Here is a 27871-nt window from a genome sequence, read left to right as displayed (position 1 = left end):
TTCTTGTACTTCTTTGAGTCCCACCTGTGCTGGCTCTGAGCTGGAGCCCTTTACTGCGCTCCGTGCTGTGAACTAAATGAAATCTTTCTTGCACCGACTTCTGGAGTTGGATTATAGTAACATCGGTGTCTGGCCTCCGCGCATGCGCAGTTGTTCATCCAAGGCCCTCTAACCTTCGTTCCGCAGCGGGAGGCAGTGTCTGTCCTCCGCGCATGCGCACCTAATCCAATGCCTCTTTAGCCCGCGCTGTGGGTAGCAGTGTCTGTCCCCAGCACATGCGCAGTTGTTTATCCAAGGCCCTCTTTAACCCTCGCTCCGCAGCGGGAGGCAGTGTCTGTCCTCTGCGCATGCGCACCCAATCCAATGCACTTTAGCCCGCTCTGTTGATAGCAGTGTCTGTCCCCAGCACATGCGCAGTTGTTCATCCACAGGCCCTCTTTTAACCCGACCCACAACAGAGAGCACAGCACCCACATGAAACCCCAGGTGAGGTCATTTATTTAATGCATTCTTATAAAGCGGGGGTCTTACCCGAAGGTGTCAGAGCACCGTACAATAGAACCAATAGAACCAGTGAGGTTACATGAGAGAACTGTTACAGAATGGAACAAATAAAAACAGCAGCCATAGAATCAAAACAACGCAGGCAAAAGGCACACAATCTCAAGCACAGCAAGCACAGGCTGTACAAGAACGTAGACATTGGGAGGACTCTGGTTGGGAAGACTTGCTAGCCGCAGCAAGGGCAGGAGATCAATTGTTGCAAACGGCAATAAGTCGAGCAAGCCAGCCCAGGACTACCATCTAGATCCTAAAACATGGTTCAGACACTTTGCACATTTATATGCATGTTCGGGTTCCTCTTCAAGCGAGAACGTATGCATAAATAAAGAGCTGACAATGTCCAAGGAGTTTGAACCACTGTATTTTAGTATCTTAGATACTAAGTAGGCTATAGCCGCCATTAAGCCGCCCAAAGCACCAGCCCAGATACCATCCTGGGAGACCTCTTTAGGCATGACCCAGAGGTATGGGCACTGTATATCAACTTGCTGTGCAATGCAATTAGCAGGGGGCAGCCTATCCCTATATCATGGAAGGGCACGGAGATCGTCCCTATATACAAAAAGGGCAGTAGGGACGATCCCGCTAATTATAGACCTATCAGCTTGATAGACATTACCCAAAAGGTCTATTCAAAGCAGATACTGGACAGGCTAAACAACTGGCTAGTTGACAACAACATATTATCCCCATGACAGGCAGGGTTCAGAAAAAGAATCAGCACCATAGAACAGGTGTTTAGGCTGCTAACCATTGCCTGGAAGTACACTAAACTAAGATCCGGCAACTTGTATATGGCCTTTATTGACCTAAAGGCCGCTTTCGATTCAATTCCAAGAGATCTGCTGTGGATAAATCTGCTAAATCAAGGGGTTCCAAAAAACTTACTGGTGCAACTCATAAAATTACATGAAGATAATTTTGCAAAAGTGCGCTGGGGTATGGGCGGGGAGTTGACAGAGGAGATACCGGTGAGGAGAGGGTCCGCCAGGGCTGTGTCCTGGCGCCTACCCTGTTTCTCCTCTATGTTAATGATATGGTGGATTTCCTATTGGACACAAACCACGATTCCCCAAAGTTAGGTGGCTCTCATGTATGTGCTCTGACATTTGCGGATTATACCATCCTCCTCTCACAGACCCCAATGGGACTGCAAAATCTTCTGAAGAAGTTGGTGGTGTACTGTAAACAAAAAGGATTGGAAATAAACCCATCAAAAACAAAATACATGTCCATCAGGCCGCACAAAAGTTTTAAGAAAAAGATGATGCTGAATGGCGTAGCGATAGAGAGGGTTCACACTTTTGTTTACTTAGGGGTGACCCTAGATTCTAAGCTCTCATGGTGCCCGCATGTCAGAAAATCTGGGACCATTTTAATGCAAAATTCAGTGCCCATCTTGAAAAAGCTCCATGCAACTAGTACCAAGTCCATCACCCCAGCATTGGAGGTATATGAATCTAGGGCCCAAACCGCTTCTCTCTGTGGCTCGGAGCTGTGGAGCGGAGAGCAAATCTCCACCTTAACCCTGGGAGAAAACAGGGTTTTAAGAGCGATGGTCCCCCTCCCCCAAAATACACCGGTGATCCCCTACATGTACGATCTGGGGTTAAAACGCATCGAGCATAGGGCTGTGTGGATGACTTTGTCATATTGGTTTAGGTTATGGGCCACTGATGAACTCCATATCTACAGGCAGGCACTAAGTGAACTTATCGCACTAGATACCCATGTTACTTTCCCATGGCTGGCTAATATACGTAGATGGCTTTTGACCTTGGGGCTTAGTGAGTTCTGGCACCACCCAGAAAGGTTGACCGCAGAATCAAAAAGGGAACTCAGAAGGGTCTATTGGAACTTCACTGTGCACAAAGTTTTACAAAATTGTGGAGTTGGCTCACTCACAAACAATATTCTGATGGTTAAACCAACACCCCGCTTTGAGGCATTTTTAGACCAAATCGAACCCCAATTGGCGAAAATATTGTACTTGAAATTCAGGTATGGGACCCTCCGTGTTAAGTCCTTTACAACCAAATGGGAAAATTGCCGAAATGGGGGGAAAGATAGTGAGTGTAAAATGTGCCAGCTGGGTATGCAGGAAAATATAGCACATGTTTTGTTCTTCTGCCCCACTTACCTGAGAGCTAGACAAAAATGGATTGTGCCGTTGGGCAGGAACATGGGTGTCGGAAAATATAATGATATGTTACGCATTTTAAAAACAGATAACGCCCAGCTTACGTTATTTGGAGTTTCTAGATTTTTATTGGCTATCAACTATATAAGAATGAAGAAGGGTTTGACATTTTATCTAGGATTCTGCAATAGAGGATAAAAGAACATTAATTGAGTATTGCAGGACTGAATCGCCGAAACGTTTTATTGTATATAGTATTTAATATTTTATAATGTATTTTGTTTGTAGTAGTTCTTATTATTTCTTTTTTTAATTGTTACTGTGATAAACATATAAGGGGCACAAGTACCTTTGGGAATACAACTATGATACATATGATCTGTACTTTACTATTGTAATTGTCTATTGCACCGAGAACCTAATGGCCATGTTATTTGCACTGATTCTACTAACTGCACCTTATCTTGGAATTGCGTATTTGCACAAATTTAATGATACCCAAAAATATGCAATTTACTTTCTCAAGGATTATGGCATTGGACGGAAATGATGTATCTATAAATATTGCATTGTTTTTCTTTTATGATTCCACAAATCGAATAAAGATGTTTTGAATGAAATAGATGGCAATATCCAATCCATAATGTAGCAAAATACAGTAAACCTAGGTAAAGTGCATATTGTGAATAGTACAATATAAATGACTTCATAGATCGCACATAGATTTCCGTGCACCTGTAGCTACTCTCAAAAAGGTGCCAATGCTCAAGATCAATTCAACATTGTCCAATTTAAATTTGCAGTCAAGAGCGTCTGTTAAATTAATAGGTGACAACTTTTTTAAAATACAGAATTAGCAACCATAGTGCATATTTCATATAGTATCTACTAAAGAATAAAAAGTGTAAAAGTGTTTGACCGCTGTGACCATCACATGGACATGGCAGGGAGTCACGTTTTGCTTTATAGCTATAGGGAAAACAAAGCAAATATCTTACTGTCCCAGCTCTTAACGGAATAGGAGGCCTCTCTCCCATTAGGACATGGGTGGTGCAATATAACTTGGAAGACAATGCTCAGGGTACGCAATGGATATACATTTTGCAACAGTTTGTTTATTCAATTCCCTTTCTAGTCTTTCCGCGCTATGAAGTGCATACAATGCTGTCTTTAAAACTTTTTTGTCCATTGTTCCATCTGTGTTCGAATTGGCAAACAGTCTACCAATGTTAACGCTTTCCAGACTCTTGACTATCCCAGGAAGCCATGGAATATCCATCCCTTTCTCACAGCGAAGACTATCATCTATTATGTCCCTTGTGAGAGAAGCCTCGGGATTCTTCATTATGGATAGCCAAAATAGTGTGGGGCGGGCCCTTATGATGTCTTCAATGTATCCTAATTTCAGTTCGTCTTGACATATGTACAGAGGGGTGGAGATTGGAGCGCCAAGAGTTTTCTACAAAATCTATTTTCCTCTGATTAGACGCAAGACCATTTGGCAACACTCCATACCTCTGCCTCATACGTTGCAATTGGTACACTCTGGATCTTAAAAATCTTTAAAAAGGCTGAAATTGTTCTCGATCTTTTAGGGCGGAGGAGACTGAGGATTGATTTAAAATCCCTCAAGAACTTACTTTTACAATATGCCAAGTGTTCACACCAGGTGCTGTTCGCAGCGAAGACCATTCCCAGATAAGGTAAAGTAGCAGTGCAAGTTAATTTTTGGTCACCCACAGAGATAAAATTTAAAGGACATTTCCTTGGCCCACAAGGCATTATAAAAGATTTCTTAAAATTTGTGCAAAAATCTAAGCCGGACATAAAATCTGTGAAACCTCGAACTAAAGTGCGTAGTGCATTTGGTGTGCGACCAATTAAAACCACATCATCTGTGTATAAAAGCACTGGGAGAGGTTTGCCTTGAATTCTGGGAATATCATTAGTTAGTGTGATCAGTGATTTATCTAAATTGTTTATATATATGATAAATAGAAAAGGGGCCAGAACACACCCCTGTGTGACCACTCTGTCTACACTGATGTAAGTGGAAACCTCTCCCCCACCAACAATCCTGACCCACGCTTTCAGGTCCCTATGGAGATAGGCCAAAAAATTAACAAGGGCCTCATCCAGTCCATATTCTAAAAGGATGGACCATAGACGGGACCTATTGACAAAATCAAAAGCTGAGGACAGGTCCATAAAAGCTAAGTAAAGTGGCGAGTGCTGTGCAATAGTGTACTTCCCTATGATCAAATTAAGATTAGGACTTTGCTCGTTTGTGCCAACTTTACCCCTGAAGCCTAGTTGGCATTGTTCTAAAATCTGATTGTCCTCTGTCCAGGTTAAAATGTTTGTATATAAAACTCTGCTAAAATTTTAAGGGTGTTATCTATGAGGGAGCTCGGTCTACAGCAACAAGGTTGTGTGCAATCGCCCTTTTTAACCCCTTCAGTGCTAATGACAAGGGTAACTCGTCATGTAGGGCCCATTGATTTCAATGGAAAGTCAATGGACCTACATGCACACCCCTTAGCAGCCAAGTGGTTAAAAAAAATAGGAACGATCGTGCTAGTACACCATGTCTTAGGCAGTGGGGCATTGGTTAGAATATTAAAAATATTTAACAACAGTGGGGCCAACAAATCTGGTTTATATTTAATAAGATCGATTGGCAACCCATCAGGGCCTGGAGTTGTATTGCCCGCACTTAGCTTCCTCAACCTCGTTTATTGATAATGAGACACCAGGTGGCACCCTTTTCATAAAAGGGTCGGATTCAAAAGCAGGCTCTTGGTAAATAGTGGAAAAGTGACTTTCCCAGGTAGCGCTCATTATGTTGCAGCTGATGGGAGTTAACGGTTGTCCCATTGATCTTAACTCTTTAATGGTAGTCCAAAATATATTCCCATTATTTAAGCTGGCAGCATTAATGAGCGCATCCCAGTGCTCACCTAATAATTGTTCCTTCCTATTATTAATAGCCTTGCCTATATGTCAACCTTAAGGACTTGACCAAATCATTACACCTAGGGCTTTGAGATAGGGCCTTGCGGAGCTTCCTGTTGACAATTGAGCACTCCTGATTGAACCATCTAGGTTCGCGCAGTACTGTACAAATGGGGTTAGACAGCAAGGATTTAATGGCTGCACTGAATTCGGTAAAGGCGCTGATAGCCACTGGGTGTGGAACAGGACCTCTAAACAGATGTTACTAAGATTCATGTTTCCCCTAACCATAGAACTGAATCGGTCTGCATTATTAATGCCTCGCCATACCAGCCTGTGGTTATCTGTGGATGGTGATAGATCTCCAGCACCACATTCTGTCTGAGGCGTTGGAACTGGAGACATCCGTAACATTATTTATATTGGGTTATGGTCCCCAAAGATTGTGGCCATAATTCCGGCTTTAAGCAAGCTTGCTTCTAAAGAGGGGGGGGATAAAAACCATTATCAATTGTAGATGAGCAGCCCCTCCCTCTGAATGTCGGTTCAGGGGGAGCATTATCTTTTGTAGTTGCATCAATTTCCATAACATTAATTAAGTTGAGGGTGTTCAAATGGTTCATTAGCTCTCTACCCCTAATGCATGTTTGTCTGCTGCTATGTGAATATTCGCTTGACCATGAGTAAGTTAGCTTAGCATTAAAATCGCCCCCCCAGACAGATTCCTACTGACTTAAAAGAGTCTTTGGATTTTTCAATAGATGCATTAAAATTAATCACATTTATAAAATGCATATTTGGAACAGAATGAAAATAATTGTTATAAAAATAAATTATCCAAAAGGAAATTACCCTATTAAATAATATGCCTAGAAAATTATTGTTATCTGTACGTACAGTTTTTATGCATCTCCCTGTCTTAATATTGACCCAGATTGATAAAGTCCCCCCCCCTGCTTGGGGGTTGTTGCTAGGATATTATGGCATTCAAACCCCTCAATATGCGATTCTTGTGTGGCCCATGTTTCCTAACACAACAGGATATCTTGGTCTTTAATAAGTTGTACCCAATCTGGCTGGTGAAGTTTAGAGTACAACCTTGCAACAGTCCAGCTTAAAATACGGATGTCTGAACTTGCTGAGGCCTTCGTTTGCATAGGGGGGATAAGTGGGTTGTGGGAATAGTACACTCAGTTACTGGCAGGGCATGAGGTAACCTAATAGCAGGATCAGTATTTTCCCCAAAAGTTCATAGTCAGTCCTGTGTCTCTAATCCAGACAAGGTCTGGAACCTATTAGAGGTAGTAATTCAAGAGAAATTGTTGGTGAAAGGAGCATGACTTGGTTTGAGGAAATAACCAAGGGGTAGTGCGCATATGTTAGTGCTATTAGGTGTTATGAATTTGCAACCCCTTAGTAGGTGTCTCACCAAAGAAGGTCTGCGAAAGTTAATTAGAATACTGTCCCCTTCGATATTTTTTTGTAGATGCACTGACTCACCCAACTCTGCGTGCCATAATAATATCCTTTAATTCGGATACATGGAAGCTTCTATGCCTTGATAGCCAGTCCGCACATTTCATGCGTAGTTGGCTCCATGACTCATGCTGATCCCTCTTTAAAGTGGGTACCCCTGCCAGTACCAACACATAGGGCAAGCAGCGGGCGGCAGACTCAGGACATCCTGATTATCCATTCATACTTGGGGCGGCAGGAACATTAATGCACGAGGTACTAGGCAACCTGTTCTGATTCGAGCCCCTGGGCCTGTTTAACCTATTAGCACCATCCCTGGTGGGGTTGGTATTTGAAATGGTTATTGGTATAGGGGGTTGGGGGGAGGACCCGATTCTATCCATAGGCAATTGACGCAGCCCCTGGACTGATCGTATATCGGGTGAAGGGTGATTGCAGGAGCAGTATCTGCCAGTTTGCGACACAATTTCGGCATCTAAAATACTCATACCAACACCTACGCTATCGATGGCCCTGCTCCCATCAACCTCTTTGATTTCGGCCACCTTTTCCCCCACTGTCCCCTTAAAACGCTTGGCTACTAAAATAGCCACCCGCCTTCTTATCCAGGGTAGATGAAAAGAACTGCTGGGGAAAGAGTCGTGACCTCATTCTATGCCAATCTATGGAGAGGAGCTGTGTCTCCTGGAGGAGGCACACATCTGCCTCCATGTTATCCCGGTAGGAAAGGATGGACCTCCTTTTATTGGGATTGTTGAGACCTCTCGCGTTGAGAGTGAGAATTTTCAGTGTGGGCTGGGAAAAGCGTGTCATAGTGAGTGCACCAGCTTTGGCCTGTATTTGGGTCCCTGTGATCCCTTTTCCCCCTGAGCCCCCAACATCTGCCCGGCCTTCATTGCCCTTTGATCCTCTCTTCAACGTCTTTAACCTGCATACCAGTTCTCCACCCTCCCCTCCCTAACTCCAACTTAGAAACCCATTAACCTCAAATTGTCCAGGGCCCGCCTTTCGTGCGTGCGCGTCCTTGGAAGTCGGAATAGTTGGGAACGTGTGTTTCCTGTTCCCCATGTCTCTACACTCCCCGTGTCTCTACGCTCCCAGCAGATTTGTTCGCCGCCCACCCAGCCTTGCAAATGTCACTTATCTGTCCCTCAGTCCTGTGTCTCTAATCCAGACAAGGTCTGGAACCTATTAGAGGTAGTAATTCAAGAGAAATTGTTGGTGAAAGGAGCATGACTTGGTTTGAGGAAATAACCAAGGGGTAGTGCGCATATGTTAGTGCTATTAGGTGTTATGAATTTGCAACCCCTTAGTAGGTGTCTCACCAAAGAAGGTCTGCGAAAGTTAATTAGAATACTGTCCCCTTCGATATTTTTTTGTAGATGCACTGACTCACCCAACTCTGCGTGCCATAATAATATCCTTTTATTCGGATACATGGAAGCTTCTATGCCTTGATAGCCAGTCCGCACATTTCATGCGTAGCTGGCTCCATGACTCATGCTGATCCCTCTTTAAAGTGGGTACCCCTGCCAGTACCAATACATAGGGCAAGCAGCGGGCGGCAGACTCAGGACATCCTGATTATCCATTCATACTTGGGGCGGCAGGAACATTAATGCACGAGGTACTAGGCAACCTGTTCTGATTCGAGCCCCTGGGCCTGTTTAACCTATTAGCACCATCCCTGGTGGGGTTGGTATTTGAAATGGTTATTGGTATAGGGGGTTGGGGGGAGGACCCGATTCTATCCATAGGCAATTGACGCAGCCCCTGGATTGATCGTATATCGGGTGAAGGGTGATTGCAGGAGCAGTATCTGCCAGTTTGCGACACAATTTCGGCATCTAAAATACTCATACCAACACCTACGCTATCGATGGCCCTGCTCCCATCAACCTCTTTGATTTCGGCCACCTTTTCCCCCACTGTCCCCTTAAAACGCTTGGCTACTAAAATAGCCACCCGCCTTCTTATCCAGGGTAGATGAAAAGAACTGCTGGGGAAAGAGTCGTGACCTCATTCTATGCCAATCTATGGAGAGGAGCTGTGTCTCCTGGAGGAGGCACACATCTGCCTCCATGTTATCCCGGTAGGAAAGGATGGACCTCCTTTTATTGGGATTGTTGAGACCTCTCGCGTTGAGAGTGAGAATTTTCAGTGTGGGCTGGGAAAAGCGTGTCATAGTGAGTGCACCAGCTTTGGCCTGTATTTGGGTCCCTGTGATCCCTTTTCCCCCTGAGCCCCCAACATCTGCCCGGCCTTCATTGCCCTTTGATCCTCTCTTCAACGTCTTTAACCTGCATACCAGTTCTCCACCCTCCCCTCCCTAACTCCAACTTAGAAACCCATTAACCTCAAATTGTCCAGGGCCCGCCTTTCGTGCGTGCGCGTCCTTGGAAGTCGGAATAGTTGGGAACGTGTGTTTCCTGTTCCCCATGTCTCTACACTCCCCGTGTCTCTACGCTCCCAGCAGATTTGTTCGCCGCCCACCCAGCCTTGCAAATGTCACTTATCTGTCCCTCAGTCGTTCACGGTGTCATCATAGGGGAATGTCTCTTTCGCCAATGTCTCCAGCACTGCCAGAATTTCTCGTGCCATGGTCTTGGGGTTCGGTCTCGTTGCTCGCTCTGTGCTACCTTATGCCATCTTTCTCGAGGAGTTTTGGTCTGTGGGCCCTCTGTCTCCTCCTGGATTGGATTCTCGATGCCCAGCACCTGGCAAGTGTCCTGCATGGATCTGAGCTGGAGGAGTTTGCCCTGCCATATGAAAATCAGCCAGAAAGGGTGACCCAAAGAATACGGTATTCCTTGATTTCGAAGACGCAGAGTTGCCACTCGGAACTCTCTACACTTTTGAAGGGGTATAAGAGCCAGGTCATGGTGCAAAGCTATGGAGTGGTCCTGATATCTTAGTGGTTGCTTGTCCCTGGCAGCACGTAGCATACACTAATTTAGTTGAAAGTCTGAAATGTAAGCCAAAATATCCGGTGGGGCGCCCAGTATGCTCCTGAAGAGACCCTGCAGGTATTGTGTGATGTCTGGCCCTTCTTCTTTAGGTGGAACTCCCTTAACACGGATGTTGTTTTGCCGAGACCGATTCTCCAGGTCTTCTCTGTGTGTCTGGAGATCGATCTGTTGAGCCTTGAGCCAGACTATCTCTTGCTGTAGATGCTCCACCTCCTTTTCCTGGGCTTGCTCCTGATCCTCGATGGAGGCCATACGATCCCCAACGGTATCGACGTCCCGCCTTATCAAAAGGCGGGACGTTGATGCCGTTTGGGAACGTGTGTCCTCCATCGGTTATCTCCTTCATCTCCCCGCTATTTCCCTTTTCAGCGTCTGCAAGTCGCCTTGTAATGCACCGAATAGAGACTCTAAAAAGGCGTGGGTAACTGGGGCTTCAGAGGTGTCCACATCTTGGTTGATTTGTGTCGTTGGGGAGAGCATCCCTTCTCCGCTGCTGTCATCGGGAGCTTGGTCAGCATCTTTTTTAGATTCTGATCCTTCTTGCTTCTCGCTGAGGACATGGCTGCTATATCTCTTACCACATCACCAGACCGGCATGCCTTGTCGTGGGGGTCCCAGCCCCAGTGGGTGGCAGTCACCGGGTTGTCCTCCCGCTGAGCTCCACTACGCTGTTGCTTGATGGTGAGGGCCCTAGGTGTCACTCCCTTTCAGTCTCGTCCGGGCCATGCTGTCTTCGACCGTCTGCTATTGCCCTGCTGGGCATCTGCTGCTTGTTCTCAATACTCTAAGCAATTTGCGCCCAAACCTGCTGTGAATCCCCCTGTAGGACAGCAGCCCTATCGGAGCCGGGAGCACTAGATGTCTTCTAGTACCACTGCGGCTAATTCCTGCATTATGTGCTTGCAGGCCGTGGCCTCCGGTTTCCTCTGACTTGGCAGTCAGCTCCAGAGAGACTAATCCATGCCCAGGCCTCTCACCCATTGGCACCTTGTGATTCTTACAGAGTTACAGTTTATATCTCATTCCCCTTATTGGATTTTGTCATTTTAGTGTCATGTTGTTCAATACACTTTACTTTATTTTTCTATTTCTTTTTTTGTTTTTTTTTGTTTTGCATTTTGACTTTTACTTTTTTGGTTTCTGCATACATATTTTTCATATTACCTTAAGTTAAGCCTGCCTGTTCGGTGATTAGGTACCAGGGGGTTGATCCTAGGTTAATTGAATGGCTTTGAAAGTTCACTCTGACAACGGTTGTGATTGTTCCACATCTACCGCAAATAATAATTCAGTTTCTTACAGAAACTATCTAACATTATCTGCAAAACAGGCAGTTGATAACCTACCAGGGTTGAAGCACCATGTGGACAGATTGAAATATGGGACGAGTATTGTGTGGCAATAGAATCTCTAAAAAACTTCAGTTTGCAGACGAACCAAGAATTACGCTTGAATGTCATAACTTTTTAAAACAAGGTAGTCAGGAAAGTGTGGCGAATATATGGCAGCATTTTGACAGCCCCAAGCAAATTTGAGAACAGAGTTGATGTATGTTGCAGAGACGAGTCTGTTCACCCAATGTGAGTTGTGATATCCGCTTTGCTGATCTGCCTGAAGTTATGATGCTGCTGACAGTAGCGTGTCTGCTAAAAGCGATGGCGTGACTGGTGGAACTATAAAGCCAAATAAGAGAAAGTTATCTTCCGACACCGCAGTCTTCGTGACTGAGACCAGTAATGCTGAAGACTCTGAGACTCACAGCAGTAATTTCTCCTTTCAGACCGTTATTGCTGCAGATGGAGCGAAGCCAAGAAGTAAGCACATTACTAAGGTACCAACAAAGTTTAATATTATTAATTTGTATTAACTTTTTCTCTTTTACAGCATTTGGAAATGCATTTTCTAATTGTGTTGCTTTTTGGTTAGTTTTTTTATTGTAGGCTATTATCTTCGTTTTAAAGGGAAGGATGTTGTAGTGTGTGACCTTAATGCTGCAGTTTGCATTTCATTACCATCATTTGCTTACCCAGGAGATTCTCCAGGGTGGAGGAGGTTTGCTGTTCCAGAGTTCTTTCTTCAGCTTCTGGGAAGTTGTCGCTGTGTGTCGATCTGTGGTCCTGTTTCTCTGCTCTCCTTGTAGTAGCTCTTATCAGAGATTCATCCATCCGCCAACGATAATAAGATGCCAGGCATCACCCAGCACACAACACAGACTATGATGTGCTACGTCTATCTGCTCGGCGCAGTTAAAGCGCGGATAAAGTTCTCCGGACCCATCAGGCTGTGAATGTAACCTAAGGGCTTAAGATGAAATGAAGAGCTTACCTCCTTCCTGAGTGGCTCCAGACTGCTGTGTGCAGACCCGATAGCTGGCAGTACCCTGGACTATGTATGTATAAATCAGATTATGTTGGAAGTAACCTGCAATATATAGTGGCAGGCAGCACCCTGCCATAGAGTAGGATTTCCTGGGTGTGAAGGGCGGCTGATTCCGATTGGTTGCTTGATAGTTTTCCAGAAACTCATGTTCTTGATTGTTCATGTAGTTAATGAAACATGCCTAGGCGTTTTATCTCTTCAGTTGACAGAAGCTGCAATAAAAGTTTCTTTGTCGTTGCAAAAAAATATGAACGGCAGACGAGCCTCTGTCTGTCAAAGAATGGAAGGGCTGGGGAACTGTCCGTCATCTCACTGCTAAGCAGAGCAGTGTCATGCTTCATCCTCCGTCAGGCCTCTGATTTTGACCAACATCGCTTAGAACACTGGGACTTTAGAGCCCATCCTTTTAATGAGAAAAACAAAACGACAAGTCCCATAAGCAATAGTGGTGGAGGGTGGCACACATGACCTGGCGCAACATCCGATTCAGCATATCCAGTTTAATTTTATAAGTATTTGACACAATATTGAATTTATAACATTTGTTTTTTATGGTCATGAGTCACCAGAATACTAAAAACGTGTCTTTTATTTTGAAGGTCAATTAAGTAATGGTCACCAGCTTGGAAGCTCTGTTAATTCTTCAGTATTTGTCATTGATCTCCACATGTGGATGGTTTGGGTCTGCCTCCTGCATCGTTCCCGATAACTCACACAGGTAAGGAGCTTGTAGCAGCAACATGATAACCCTGTACTCGTCTGTAGGAAGTGCGCTCCGAGGCAGATATCTGATCATTTTTGTGAAACAAGCAAGCGCCAATATCTGCTATGTACATTTGTTAAAATAAAACAGTCAAATCACAGTATACTGTTCCGCAGGTTCAGTCCCAGAGACATTATCTGTAACTGAACGCAGACACCCTAGGAAGCATGTGCTTTTAAGACAAGTTGCGTTCACTCACCTGAAGGTGACATGCTTCATCATTGGGCTATACTCCTCACCAGGCCGGCGCTACAATGCCTGGCGGGCACCACAAGAGGCCACTTTGTCGGAGATCTTTTAATAAGTACGCCGGGTGAGCATAGTAGGACAGAGGATGTTGTGTCATAAGATGTGAGATTGGTGAAGTCTGAATATAAGATCAACCATCAACCAGTTGCCACAATATAGTTAATGTTATCTTCCTGGTCCATGTTGAGATTAAAAACAGTGGCAGAGAAATTGAGGAACTAATGGCCCCTATCACTGTGTGAAAGTGTCGATCACCTGTGGACCTGCTGGTAAGCTGGGGTCTATACTTCAGGTCAACGTTTTTCATGCCTTGTGTAGTCATGGAGCAATCTGTTGGCATTTCATCAGGACCAAATATGGGAAAATGGGTAAATGTGACCTAATCTTCTCCACAGCGTGAGGATCTCTGTAACTCAAAGCCCTGCACCGTGCATAGGTTATAAGGTGCCTATTAACATCTTACTACCACAGGTGAGCACTGCCTAACAGGGTACACTAGATACGGTAACCCTCCTAAAATTCAGGGCATATTGACTTATCCAATAGCGAGGACGCCGCATCAGAGGGCAACTGGTTTGAAAAGCACATGCTTCCTAGGGTGTCTGCGTTCAGGTAGAGATAATGTCTGTGGGACTGAATCTCCAGAACAGTATACTGTTAGTTGATTTATAAGAAGAAAGTGTATACTGGACTGCCATTTTCCTTGTCATCTCACACCGGGAGGCCAACACATCTATCATACATTTAATTCAAAAATAGCAAAAGGCCAAGCAAACTAACAAGTGACAATTGTCTTTGCAATGGACGAGTGCATCCACCCTAAAGCAAGTTGGAGTATATAATGCTAATGCTACACAATGTATTTTTATACACTTTTCTCCTAATACAAGTCAATGAAACATGAACACGTGATAGAAGCAGTTACTGTAACAACACTAATGAGTAGGAGGCAGGATCTTCTCTCGAGAGGAATGTGAGGAGTCCGTGAGGTGCAGATCAAAGATACACAGAAAAGCTGCAGAATTCACTGTTTCTGGAAATAACACTTCTGTTTGTCAATGTTCAATTTACTACAAGATGCAGGAAAGTGTGCAGATGGACATCACTAAAGAAAATGGTTCTGGGCCCTAATAGAATCATGTAACTTTGCAGGCATATTAAGGCGAACAGACACATCAAATTAATATAAGAATATTGTAATTTGGTAATGTAATATATCAATGCAGGTTGTGGCATTCATGTGTAACCAATTATCGGTATTAAAGAAACCAGTATATCCAGTTATGCTTTCTCAATTCCTTCTTCCTAGAGGTCACCACTGCTGCTAGCCATCCGTATTCAGCAGTGCCTCCTGTGACCTGGAATCCTGCATTTAATCAATACCAAAGGTTGTCAATGCTTCTAGCCAACTCCGGTCACTGGTGCCACTCGCACCCCACCATCTATGGGCCTGTTATTCTTTTAGCCGGCTCCAGTCAGTAGTGGCCCCTTGGACCTGTATGTAAGCCTACTAGCCAGCTCCTGTTAGTACTGGCCCCTTGGACCCGTTATCATTCTAGCCAACGTGAGTCATTAGTAGCACATTGGGACTAGTGATCATACTAACCAGCTTCAGTCAGTATTGGCCCCCTGAGACCTATTATCCTGCTAAGTAACTCCAGTCAGTGGTGACCCCTGTACCTTAAATCCTGCTAATATTCAAAACTAGAGGTCAACTCTACTGCCAACCAGTTCCAGTCAATATTGACATGCATTGTTACCCTGCCTGTAATGAATACCAGAGGCTAGCATTGTTGCTAGCCAGCTCCATTCACCAGTGGCCCGTCACATATTATCCTCAATAGGATCAATGCCCATGGCCTTTGCAGCTGCTAACCTGCTCTAGTCAGTAGTGACCTCCCAGACCTGTTATTCTACATATAATCAGCAAGGCTTCGGCCCTAATAACACTCACCCCACATCCTTATGGTTAGCGATGTCCAACAAACTAATGGTCTGCCTGATCTAGTGCACGTCAGGTGGATTGTCATGTGTCCAGCCTTTCTTGGGTGCCGTCGGTGTAAATACATCGGACGGCCCTTCCTTTTTAGATCACGCAGTCTGATGTATTTTTCTCTTATTCTGGACCACAAGGGAATACCTGGCAGTCGTGATGAGAATCTTTTTTTAAATGAACCCCACTTCCTGGGATAAAGTTATTCAGGGAGAAAGTTCCAAGGGTGTGAGGGTGATTAGTTATTGGTTTTCAAAATCAAACTGCAGCTTTGGAAGCTTGTTTTTGAAAAACACACAAGTTGGTGAATGGGCGCCTGAAACATGGCAGCCGCTCACCACCCCTGCGGTGCCTTCAGAGGATCCACCATGGCTGCTGAAGGGACATAGAGCGCCACAGGGACAGCAGAGATCTCTAACAAGTAGGGTGACCCTTTGGACTTTTAATCAAACCCAAAGTCTTGATAATTGACAAATAGAGGAGTGGAGAAAAGAGAGATTTAATTAGAATGCTGCCGATATGTGATTTCTTGTATGTGAATAAGTAAATGACAAGACGCTGCTGTGTTCCTTACCTTAACGCAGCCTTTTTTTAAAAACCTGCTATATATGTCGCATTGGTTTATCTCTGCAAGTTCAGCTGAACAAGTTACTGGTTATGTTAAATTATGTCATACTGGATTGCGGTCTAGAAAACATACAAGGACCAAACGCTTCAGCTTGACAAAGCAAGGCAGTTTCAGTCCAGCTGATAGAGAGCCCGGGTCACCCGGCCAAATAATTTCACCATACACGTACCAGGCCCATATATTGTTTCAATTTATCATATACACTAATCGGGTGACCTTACACTCTACTATCAGTAACCCTGATTCCTTCCTATTTATTCTTGCTGTACCCGACTTACCAATCCACCGTTACGGGTACCTATGACCACAATGGATCAGGGAGCTAGCTGGAAATAAAAGCAGGCAACCAAATACCAACTTTTATATTTTTCTGTATTAAATGACCACAGACTACTGGAAGGTTTAAAGGTTTATCTAGAATTCAGATTCGGAAAGCATACAGTTTACAACCAATAGGCAATCAATAATCAAGATAACGAACAGCACATAGCCATAGAGAAAGTAAATCAGGGCAACCATTTATGAATCTATAGAAAGATGAGGACATGAGAAATACTAGACAAATTTCAGGAAATGGAACTTTAAGAAAGTATAACTATAAATGGGCAATTTTATGCACGTACTAGAATTTCACTACCGAGAAATACTTAAAAGATTTGGTGAGAAATTGGAAATCCTATACATCTATAGGGAGGGTAAAATAGGAACACGCTATAGTTCTAACAAATTTACTTCAATCAGCTTACAGGAGAAAATTAGAAACCATATCTATAATTTATAAACAGTATGGAGAGAATATGCTCTAAAGGTGGGGAAACATAGGAACATGCTATGAAAAATAAATTTATGTCTTTTCATATAGTAGATTGCGAAAAGCATGGAAAATTAACGTATGCAAAAGTATGTCTTTATTGAAGCAAAGACAGAAAAATAGAAGGTGCAGTATAGAGTTTCAGCACTATATATTTACCTAGAATGGTGTGAAGACCAACCCTGGCCACGGATCAGTCAAGGACAGGAAATACCCCAAGGAAGGACAGTTATCAATGGGACAGCAGGTGCAGAATGGACACCCCAGGACAGGACAGGAAAACCAGATTAGGATCAGGACAGGACCACCAAGGAACGACCAGCACCCGCAGTTCGGAAGCAACGCCTGCGCTCCACCCTCTCTGCAGCTATCAGTCAGAACCCCGATTGGGTTAGCGAATTCCCCAGCAAAGTGCTCCGCCAGCACTTAAGGTTTAGTAAAACCTCTTGAGTCTATGGTATATTTCAGACAGAGTGCTCCGCAACCCTCTGTATCAGTCACCTATTGAGTGCGTTGGGTCAGTGACAGGTCAGCTATTCAGACAAGTCGGACAATTTCTATAGCTAAACCTAGGCTAGTTATACTGTTTTTGGGTCAGTGTACCACCCCCCAAATGTTGCAAGTGTCAGAATCCCCAATTTCGATTGGTCCCCAAGTAGGATAGGTCAACACACCAATCATATTCGAATTCTACAAGCCTAAATTTGCATACTCTAGGACCGCCTAGTGATTTTGGGGTTCTCATGAGATATTCTAGAGAATACAATGGAAAAATTACAAATGTAACAATTGCGGTACAGTTCAGCTCCATCCTGCTGGGTCGCAGGTCACGTTCTCAGGAGCATCTTGACTGTGGCTGCCAGCTGGCTGAGTTCCACTGCTCAAGGTTGCCTTTTCTCTGCCAGGGTGACATGCGCAGTAGAGACTTTCAAGATGGCTCGCATATCCCTCAGACCCCCAATATCGCGGTACATGAAAGGAAAGCGAAAACAAATTAAAACATAGAAATAAATGAATTCTCTGTATACCATGAATAGCTACTCTATACCCCTTACTTGAAAAATATACTATGGCATTACGGTTTAGTGCAACAGACAATAACACGAAAACATCAGCGCAAGCTTCACCATGTGAGTACACAGACGGCCATTTTAAAAGCAAGTGCGCAGGCGCAAAGATTCCCACCAAAACTGCAAGTACGTCACGTCACGTGAGTGTGACTAACGCATGCGCAGAAAGAAACCCGCCAAGCAGCGGCCATTTTTAGTCACAACGGTTATTGAATTAGTAGATACATAGGCAAGCGTCACTAGGACACCCAAAATGTAAATTAAAGGGAAATTAGTAAGACGAACAGGTTGAATTACATGATTATATGTTATTCGAGGTTCTTGAATTACAGCAAGTCGCGTAATATGCGAAATCTTGCTTCATCACCACCTCTATGTTCAGTCCAGTTCTGGGGCCACGGGATAGGCAGCGGCTACTGGTTTGAGGTCACTTTCCTTTGATGTCATGTGACCTGTCCTAGTAAGGCTGCGCAAACTGACCAAGTAAACCCTTTTTTGTACTTGACTCTCAAGTTAGCGAGGGCGAGCAGTCACAATATTCTCAGCTTAGTAATGTCGACCAGCTTGAACTCCGAGCTCAACAATAGATCAACAGGCTTGATTTAATAAGTGTCCAGCACACTGCTTATCTTGCCAAGACACAGGTATTTTAAAAAACTCTCTTTAGTGAACTAGTGCTCAATCGATGGTGTTGACAACGAAAATACGGTGCACATTAGCGAGAGTGATTAGACCAAAAAGGCAAGTCTGCAAATAAGAAGTGAGTAACATAGCTTGGCTTGTCCTGATACTCCCTGGCCAAATCCCACTACATAAAACTAGGTCGCAAGGATGGTACATATTCAACTTTCACTACTTCATGGCGCGTCACATGGCCCGGTAGCTCTACCATCTCTCCCATATCTTTCCCATTTAAAAGGGCAGCCCCTGCTGAGATGCACCCTGTGTCCACCCTTTGACACCAATCAAGATCTGCTTCCCAATCCTCCACCCTGGGGGGGGAGAGCTGGCTCCCCAACAGCTGCAATATTACGCTTGCCAACCGCCGAAGCCAGGGCCAGTCATATTCTGCAAAAACGATGCCATGTCACCTCACTCGTGATATTCAGGAGGCGCCATTTGCTCCCACGGGGATCGTTAGTCCCATGACCTGGGACATTATTCTCATGATCTCTACCCAGTAGCATTGAATTACCGGACAACTCCACACCACATTAAAAAAAGCCCCCCCCTCACATTCCCTTACACAGAGAGGTGGCCGCCCACCCTATTCGGCGCAACAAAGCTCTGGAGTAGTAGGTCCTATGTAGGATCTGTAGTTAAATTAGAGCAAAACAAGTTCTAATTGCCACCTCCCTGGCACCCTGAATGGCCTCAACCCAATCGCCATCGCCAAGTGTGCCTAGATCCCTCTCCCACACATCCCTCCGCGTCCCCAAGGGATCCAGAGAACTGTAGATCAACTTCCTATAGATGGTTGAGATTGCTTTTTCAGTCAGGAGATCAATTAGTAGCTGGTCCTCCAGTAGGGATACATCAGGCAACTGCCCCCCTTCCCGGATGTGACTTTGCAGAGCGTGACCACCTGCAAATGCCAGAACTGTTTTTAGTCACCTAATTTATACTTTTGTTGTAGGATCGTGAAGGACACAAGCGCCTGTCCCCCCACACATCGCCCGGCCGCTCTAAGCTAATCAATCCCCATTTTGTGAAGCCCTGCAATCCTCCCACTGCACTTAAGAGATCACCATCATACAGTGGAGTCATTTCAGTCAGCTTATCTTCCCAGCCTAAATACCTGGTAGCCTCTCTCCACACCTTTACCAATGTTTGGGTATGAGTAGGCAGGGTGCACTCATACTTTCTTCGATACAGCACCAGGGTGGGGTAACCTCTCTTGTCCATGGCCAATCTATCTACCCGGTAAGCAGGATCCTCACAGTCCGCAAAAACCCAGTTGTTGACTGCCACCAGCTGCGTGACCCAGTAATACTTGTGAATGCTCCGGACCGCCAGTCCACCTTAATAAACTCCCCTCTACAACTTACTCAGCGTGACGTGCCACCATCACACAACAGGAGCCGAAGTTCTCAGACTATCTTTTGAAAAAAAATGTCTGGTGGGATCTTAAAGGACATTTTTTGCACAATGTACAGGAGACCCTGGAGGGTCATCACTTTAAATAGGGCCACCCAGCCCAGTAAGGAGAGCGGGAGCGCCCGCAAGTGTGGGGCATCCCAGCGAAGATCTAATTACGGGAGTATGTGCCTGCCTGTGCTCTCTTGTAATGAACACAACCAAATATTTAAAGCTATGTAGTGCCACCCTAACTGTGCACCTAGAGTGCAGCCGCAGGGTCCCTGCCACCAGCAGGAATATTAAGGACTTCTTCCAGTTAATATTATATCCTGAATAATCTCCAAGTATGTGAAAAATGTGTAGGATTCGTTCACTCGAGAAGGCTGGCTACGTGTCATATAACAAAACGTCCTGAGTAGACGGAGATTCTCACATCCCACTCCTGATCAACTGGAATACCCCATATGAGAGGTCCTGGTGAACCCAAACATGTGTGAAGATCATAGGAGACAAGGAACATCCCTGTCGGACGGCAAAGACTCGGTAGACTGTATTATTGACACGCATGCGCGCTAGAGGGGCCACATACAAGAGCTTAACAGCAGCGCCATTGTTTCAGCAAAGGAATCCGCTATTGCATATGGTACTCCATTAAGGTGTCGGAGATTTAAGCGCGTTCCCTGGTGTGGCATAAAGCCGATTGATCAGGATGAACCACTGTTGCAATTACTGTCCGCAGGCAGATCGCCAGGGCGTTCGCAAGGACCTTAGTCTCAATATTAAGCGGGGAGATAGGCCTATAAGACCCACACTCAGTTGCTGGTTCGTCCTTTTTAGGGCTCGGTCCTACCGTCCCACTGGCCTAAGAGTCCTTTTCTCAGGGCTTCCGAAAACGTACCTAACGAATTCCAGGCTGCTCGTGGTTTTTTGTGGTTTTTTATGCTACGTGCATTGCTATTGGCCTTTGTGTGCGTGTGCTTTAGAAACACAACACGCAATAGGCCATAGGCGGTCGAGTAGCTCCGCCTATGGCCTATTGGTGTCTGTTACGCGCATCAGAAGGCCATATATCTTCAATTATCTCAGCCTTCACGGCGGAGATAATTCAAGACATATGGTGGCAGTGGCGCGCGCGCATGCACCACTCGCCGGCGGTTTACGATTATGTTTCTTTCTTTTTTTTTTGCGGCTTCTGTTTTTTGTTGCGAGTTGCTCTCGTATCGGGCATACTAATATCTGTTATGAGATCAAGTAGGCAGGGGTGCTGAGAGATAGACTCGTATATTATATTTAAATTATATTTAAAACTTTTAATTGAGAGACTGGATACATTTCATGCCCATGATTTATGTCAGCAAATTGGGCCGCTTAGCTGTCTATGAACTGAATAACAAGAGCACTTGGAGCCGGCGCTTGCTTTCCAGCTGGAGTTTGCAAACTGCAAAAATTCCAAATATGTATTTAGAGCACGGAGCTCTCCCTGTCAGCCTCTTCTCTGTGTCTACGCTGGGCTTAGGCAGGGTCAGTCTGCTCCCAGGGCATGGTTCTTGCGACACAGAGGGGCGCTGGGCTGGGGCATGGTCAGTCAGCTTCTAGGGCATGGTTCTTGCAGACACAGAGGGGCGCTGGGCTGGGGCAGGGTCAGAAAGTGTTGAGGGCAGAGAGTGTTGAGGGCAGAGAGTGTTGAGGGCAGAGTCTTGAGGGCAGAGTCTTGAGGGCAGAGTGTTGAGGGCAGCGTGTTGAGGGCAGCATGTTGAGGGCAGCGTGTTGAGGGCGCTCAGAGTGTGTGTGAGGGCAGAGTGTTGAGGGCAGAGTGTTGAGGGCGTGCAGAGGGCAGCGTGTTGAGGGCGTGCAGAGGGCAGCGTGTTGAGGGCATGCAGAGGGCAGCATGTTGAGGGCGTGCAGAGGGCAGCGTGTTGAGGGCATGCAGAGGGCAGAGTGTTGAGGGCGTGCAGAGGGCAGAGTGTTGAGGGCGTGCAGAGGGCAGAGTGTTGAGGGCAGAGTGTTGAGGGCAGAGTGTTGAGGGCAGCGTATTGAGGGCATCATGTTGAGGGCTGCATGTTGAGGGTGTGCAGAGTGTGTGTGAGTGCAGCGTGTTGAGGGCAGCGTGTTGAGGGCGTGCAGAGTGTGTGTGAGGGCAGAGTGTTGAGGCCGTGCAGAGGGCAGCGTGTTGAGGGCATGCAGAGGGCAGCATGTTGAGGGCGCGCAGAGGGCAGCGTGTTGAGGGCGTGCAGAGGGCAGAGTGTTGAGGGCGTGCAGAGGGCAGGGTGTTGAGGGCATGCAGAGGGCAGAGTATTGAGGGCAGCATGTTGACGGCAGCGTGTTGACGGCAGCGTGTTGAGGGCAGCGTGTTAAGGGTGTGCAGAGTGTGTGTGAGTGCAGAGTGTTGAGGGTAGCGTGTTGAGGGCAGCGTGTTGAGGGCAGATTGTTGAGGGCAGCGTGTTGAGGGCAGCGTGTTGAGGGCAGCATGTTGAGGGCGTGAAGAGTGTGTGTGAGTGCAGAGTGTTGAGGGCGTGCAGAGGGCAGAGTGTTGAGGGCTTGCAGAGGGGAGCGTGTTGAGGGCAGCGTGTTGAGGACAGCGTGTTGAGAGCAGCGTGTTGAGGGCAGCGTGTTGAGGGCAGAGTGTTGAGGGCAGCGTGTTGAGGGCAGCGTGTTGAGGGCAGTGTGTGAGTGAGTGCGGCAGAGTGGGAGTGAGTGCGGCAGAGTGTGAGTGAGTGCAGCATGCCACCATTTTTTTTTTTTTAAGTTTCGAAAACCTTTATTTCACATCACATAGAATACACAGCTGTGAATCCACAACCCGGAGGCCGGCAGCGCTACATAGCAACATATCAGTAGCACGATATTAATCCATACCTGCGTGAAACATATCCAATCATTTTAGAAAACACTTTCTTTATGTCCTTGGAAACCAAATCAACAGTACCCTAACTCAACTTCCTGCCATGGCCCCAAACTGTATAATAACGATGTACGACGTCTCACAGTGTCCAACCCATGGAACTCGTTTTTTGTCAGTCATGAGGATCGGGAGGTCCCAACCTCCACTTGTATGGACACTGTGACGTTGCCCATCGCTTGTCGCAAAAACTTTCTTGAACGCAATTAAACTCCCATGACACCCCACCCATCCCCCCTCCCCTATTCGCAACTTTCCCTTACCCTTCCCCCCCCTGCCTAGATTAGAACCCTTCCCAATGTGGTCAGTGTGCTCTACAGTTTGATTCTCTAGAAACAAGCAAAAACAGTGATATCGGGTCTGTGCAATCAGCTCCTCAAATCGGGTCACCAGGTTACATGCATACACTCCATAACACATGGCTAAAAAACATTGCCATTTACAATGCCATTAGCTCTAACTCAAATACATTCGAGACCTATTGCATTTTTACTGCTTGTTGGGATGACCGCCACCTCAGACGTTCTTTGGTGCTCTGGGAGACACCCTTATTTACAGGCAGTCTGAAAACTACTCTGGAGGTTTTCCCTGATTTGATCCATCATGCTTTTATATAATTCTAACGGGAGCTCATCAGGCCCCGTCGCTTGCCCTGCTTTCAAGGTTCCTATTGTCTTATTGATTTAGTCTACTGTCAGGTCTTGGTCTAGTGCGTCTCGGTACTCATTCGTTAGCATTGACAGGGTCAGGTTTCCGTCCCCTTGTTGTCAGTGTCCTCAAGGATCCAGTTCCGTCCTTTGTCTTGTCTCTATAACCATGCAAGCAACTCATTGGCTTTATCACCGACATCATAGAGACAATGCTGGGTAGTCAGCGCATGAGTGCCAGCTATTTTCCATTAGTGCTCTTAATGTGTGCTGCTTCAGTTGATGGTGTAATGGGAGAGAAACTGATTCCCCACTTGCCAAGCGAACCTCCAGGAAAGCACATTCCTTGTCCTGAGCCTCGCACTTCAATTTACGTTCCTTCGACATTCTCCCAATCAAGGCTTGTGTCTGGCCTCGAATCACTGCCTTAAATTCACCCTATAGCATGCAGGCTGATTCAACAGGCCGCCCGTTCTCCTTAAAATAGAATTCTGCTCTATCTCTCATACGAGCTTTGAACGTCTTGTCTTTTAAATATCACGGATCAACCCTTGAGGGTAGGATGAAGTCCATAACCGGACCATCGAGTTGCACCTCCACCAGCGAATGGACTGAGATTCCCCCTGCTATGTGCGTAGCATCTCTAAAATCAACTTTATGGACAGTCTGGGTGAAAGGATGGTGCAGGCATGCCAGACTACCATGTGCTGTAGACAGGTGTGTCCGGTTCTGATACCCTCTTCCCCTCTAGGGGAATTTAGGAGTATCATGAATATAGTATAGGTGCAGTTCTGTCACTCCAGTCACCCCAATGCGTATATGCTCTGTCGTAAGTGCCTTATCCTTCCACAGGATGAGTCAGTCTTGTCTGGGTCTCTTTCCTGTTTCCCGGCACTTGAATGGCACACCCGAACACTCGAGAGAGCAGTGACCCACCAGCAGGCTTTTGTGGAGAGCTTTTGTCCTGGATGTAAGGCTGCATACAGTAGGGCACCCACTCTGTCTTTTCTTTGCCTTTGCCTGAAGATCAGCAGTCCCAAGGTAGCAGTCACACCTGGCCTGTCGGTAAGTGCAAGCCCTCTGGAGGCCTGACTGTCAGCAATTGAGCCCACACTGTGGCCGGCTGGACCACAGGTGTAAGCTCAGACCGGATGTTTGACACTGGAGTAGTTGTAGTCCCTCATGGGCCTCTGACACAGAGTAGTCAGAAATTCAGCAGCTAAAGGCCCAACACATGCTCTCCAGGAAGCCAGTAGATTTAGACCCTGTTGTGTTAGGAATTTGGCAAATGCAACCTTGAATGGGCCTGTTGGCAGCACATAATCGTCCAACTGGGCCTCAACAATCACTTTGTCGTAGAGTTTTATTTTTTGGCTTGAACTGTTGGGAGAGTCTTGGCGGGGCTGGGGGGGGAGTCCCTCAGACTAGCTGGTCCTGCTGGATGGCTTTCCGGCCTGCCCTACAGATAACGAGGATGTGTCGAACCTTGCCTCTTCCAGGACAGCCTTGTCCTCCCTTCCCTTTCTTACCAGACAGCCAGGCTTCTAGGCAGACTGACTTCTAGGCTCTTCAGGACAGGTACACAGCTTCTCCATTAAGTAATTCAGCCTGCAGGTGATGTCCTTCAACTTAGATAAACTGTCAGGCTGACACCATCCCTGGTGTCACAGCAGGCACCTGAATACTTTGTAGAGCATTTTATTCCTTGGTAACAGAGGACTTTGAACTTGGGTATAAAAGAGGGACAGATGGTCCCACTTGTATACACAACTGGCAGGCAGGAGATGCGGTTTACTCTGTCGCACTCTCACATTGCATTTATGCTACGCACACCAACACCCTAAACATGCACTTGATGTTATCGCAAAATCTGGGCACAGGTATAGAAATGGAACATTACATGGGTGTGTCAGTAGGAAGCCACTACACTGACCATGATGCAAAGATCTCATCAGGCTATTGATCCTTACAACAGGGTGCATTGCCAGCACCGCTCTATCTAGTAAACCCATGACAGTCCTCTAGCTTAAATAAGGGCACACTTGGTGTGACCCTCCAGGTCACAGGACCGGTCCAAGACCTCTCATAGTCCCTTGTTAGAAGTTGCACAATACTGGGGTGGCAGAAAAATTCAGTCTAATTTTCCTGTCTGGAAAAAAATGGTGTCCTGTTTTTCTGCACCCGGTACATCCAGGTGCCGAAAAACCTAACAAAGGATAATCAGATGGAATAAAATGAACACATGAAAGTACGCCTTAATTTCATTGCCCTTGATTCATACTCTGGACTATAGTTGAGGGATATGTCTAGGCATAGTCCTCGCAATACACAATAGATTTGCGTGCGGCAGAGGCCAAACTCAAAAGTCAGGATACCAGATACAAGTAGGTGGTAACTCAGGGCAGGGGAAAATGCCTGTTGTCCGTGGAGGAGTCATTCCCTTCCCAGAAATATGCATTACAAATTAATTAATAGTGTATATGTTTTTAATATCTGTTTGGTGCCAGTCCATATGACTTTCATATCTGCCTTTGGGATTCTATGTTGCAACTCCATAGGGTACATGTATCCTTTGTGAGCTTAATAAAATGTTGAAAATTCTATAAATCCTCACTCCTACATCCAAGTACTCTCAGGCTACCATTCTACACTCTGCTCTGTCTGAAAAACAGCTCAAAATTTTCAAAATTCTGCAACTCTGCATTGATATGGATTGTAAATTATATTTTTGGAAATTTTCATGTATTAACTATTTAATTTTAATACTATAGGTGATTGAAATTACTGACGAAGAAAGCAAGATTTAGCACCAGGCAACTGAAGTCAGTGCCATAAGAAGGATTATTTTGAAAAACTGAAGGTCATCCTGCCTTCTACGTTTAAACAATTTCCAAAATCTAGGTGTGGCGAGGAAGTGGGAGCTGAGTAAAGTACTATACTGTAAGTGATATCTCTAATTTAGTATTTCATTAACCCAGAACAAAGCCATATCTGTGCACAGAATAACGTTCATCTAAAACATCATGTAATTCCAGAGAGGAAGCACACACTGCATAAAAGAAAGTTATAACAAAAGGTTTCTTCTGAAGACCATCAAAGAAAAGACGCTGAAAGAAGACTCCGAAGCTGACACGTAAACAACCGAAATATTGGAAAATCACCTTTGTTCAACACCGTTTTTAACCAGTTACACAAGTTTGAGACTATCTGCCTCTGGGTAGAAAACCACGACCCACTCTGCTCACTCTTGCGAAAACCTTAAAATTCACCACTTTATTGTGTTCATAATCATCTAGATTGTTTCCTTTTTATTGTGTACTGTTCTGTAATTCTATGTAAATCGCCTCAACATTATCTGCTGTGAATGAGTGATATGTAAAACTGTTAAAGATAAAAATGGATTAAATGAGCACAGTTGCGCTATAGCTAATGTAAATAAATCTTCGTCTTCAGAACTACAAACCTTAACCTTACACCAAACATAGAAAGGGTAAAAGGAACTGATGTTCTGAGACTCGTGATCCACAATAGTACTGTGCACGTTCTAACGCCCTCAGTTACTGCCATTACGTCAGTGCAAAAAGGTACTTATCAGCTTAATTATTAAATATCAGACTAACACCTTATCACTGCATTATTAAGAACCTATACAAATAAATTTGAGAAAGTCTTCAGTCACAAAATAAGTTGCTGCCGGAGAGGCCATAACCTAAAGACTATTATCTGCTAGAAACATTTCGACAGGTGTTACAGGGCTGCTTCCAGACATAGTTTGCTCAATTGAAGTGTTAAGAAGAATACACACAATTTCTTTTAGAGATAAATGCTGAACATTATCTAAACAAGCCTGACTCTAAAATAGGGTTCCCTCTTACCGTGGCATATAAGCAAGAGAAAACTAAATGTAGAGATATTAACTCTAGGAATACACCTTATAAAAACACTGGCTGTGAGAACAAATTCAGTGTTCAAAACCGCCTCAATCAAAGCAAAATAACCTAATTTGGGGGGAAAGTTACATGTGCCAAAATAGACACAGCTATAAATCTTATCTCACAGAATTTGACATAATGCACACTGGGGGAATCCACTCTCAGTGCAAAGTATGCCAAAAAAGTTTCAAGCGTAAATCTTATCTCACTGAGCATATGAGAATCCACACTGGGGAAAACCACTCTCCGTGCAAAGTATGCCAAAAAAGTTTCAGGCGTAAATCTTATCTCACTGAGCATATGAGAATCCACACTGG

At 45.2% G+C, this 27871-nt stretch overlaps 1 long non-coding RNA gene across 1 annotated transcript; it reads left to right on the top strand.

Annotated features, from left to right (window-relative positions):
- Nucleotides 1-402: 402 nt before the first annotated feature.
- LOC144806537 (uncharacterized) lies at nucleotides 403-26975 on the top strand. The gene is made up of 5 exons (XR_013605824.1): nucleotides 403-486; nucleotides 11885-11935; nucleotides 13083-13201; nucleotides 26394-26562; nucleotides 26658-26975. It is a non-coding gene; the product is annotated as an uncharacterized LOC144806537 (long non-coding RNA).
- Nucleotides 26976-27871: the final 896 nt, after the last annotated feature.

The sequence above is a fragment of the Lissotriton helveticus genome (genome assembly GCF_964261635.1).
Source record: "Lissotriton helveticus chromosome 1_1 unlocalized genomic scaffold, aLisHel1.1 SUPER_1_unloc_81, whole genome shotgun sequence".
Taxonomy (NCBI): domain Eukaryota; kingdom Metazoa; phylum Chordata; class Amphibia; order Caudata; family Salamandridae; genus Lissotriton; species Lissotriton helveticus.
Note: the sequence above shows the minus strand (reverse complement) of the source record. Positions and strands in the feature narration are given on the sequence as shown.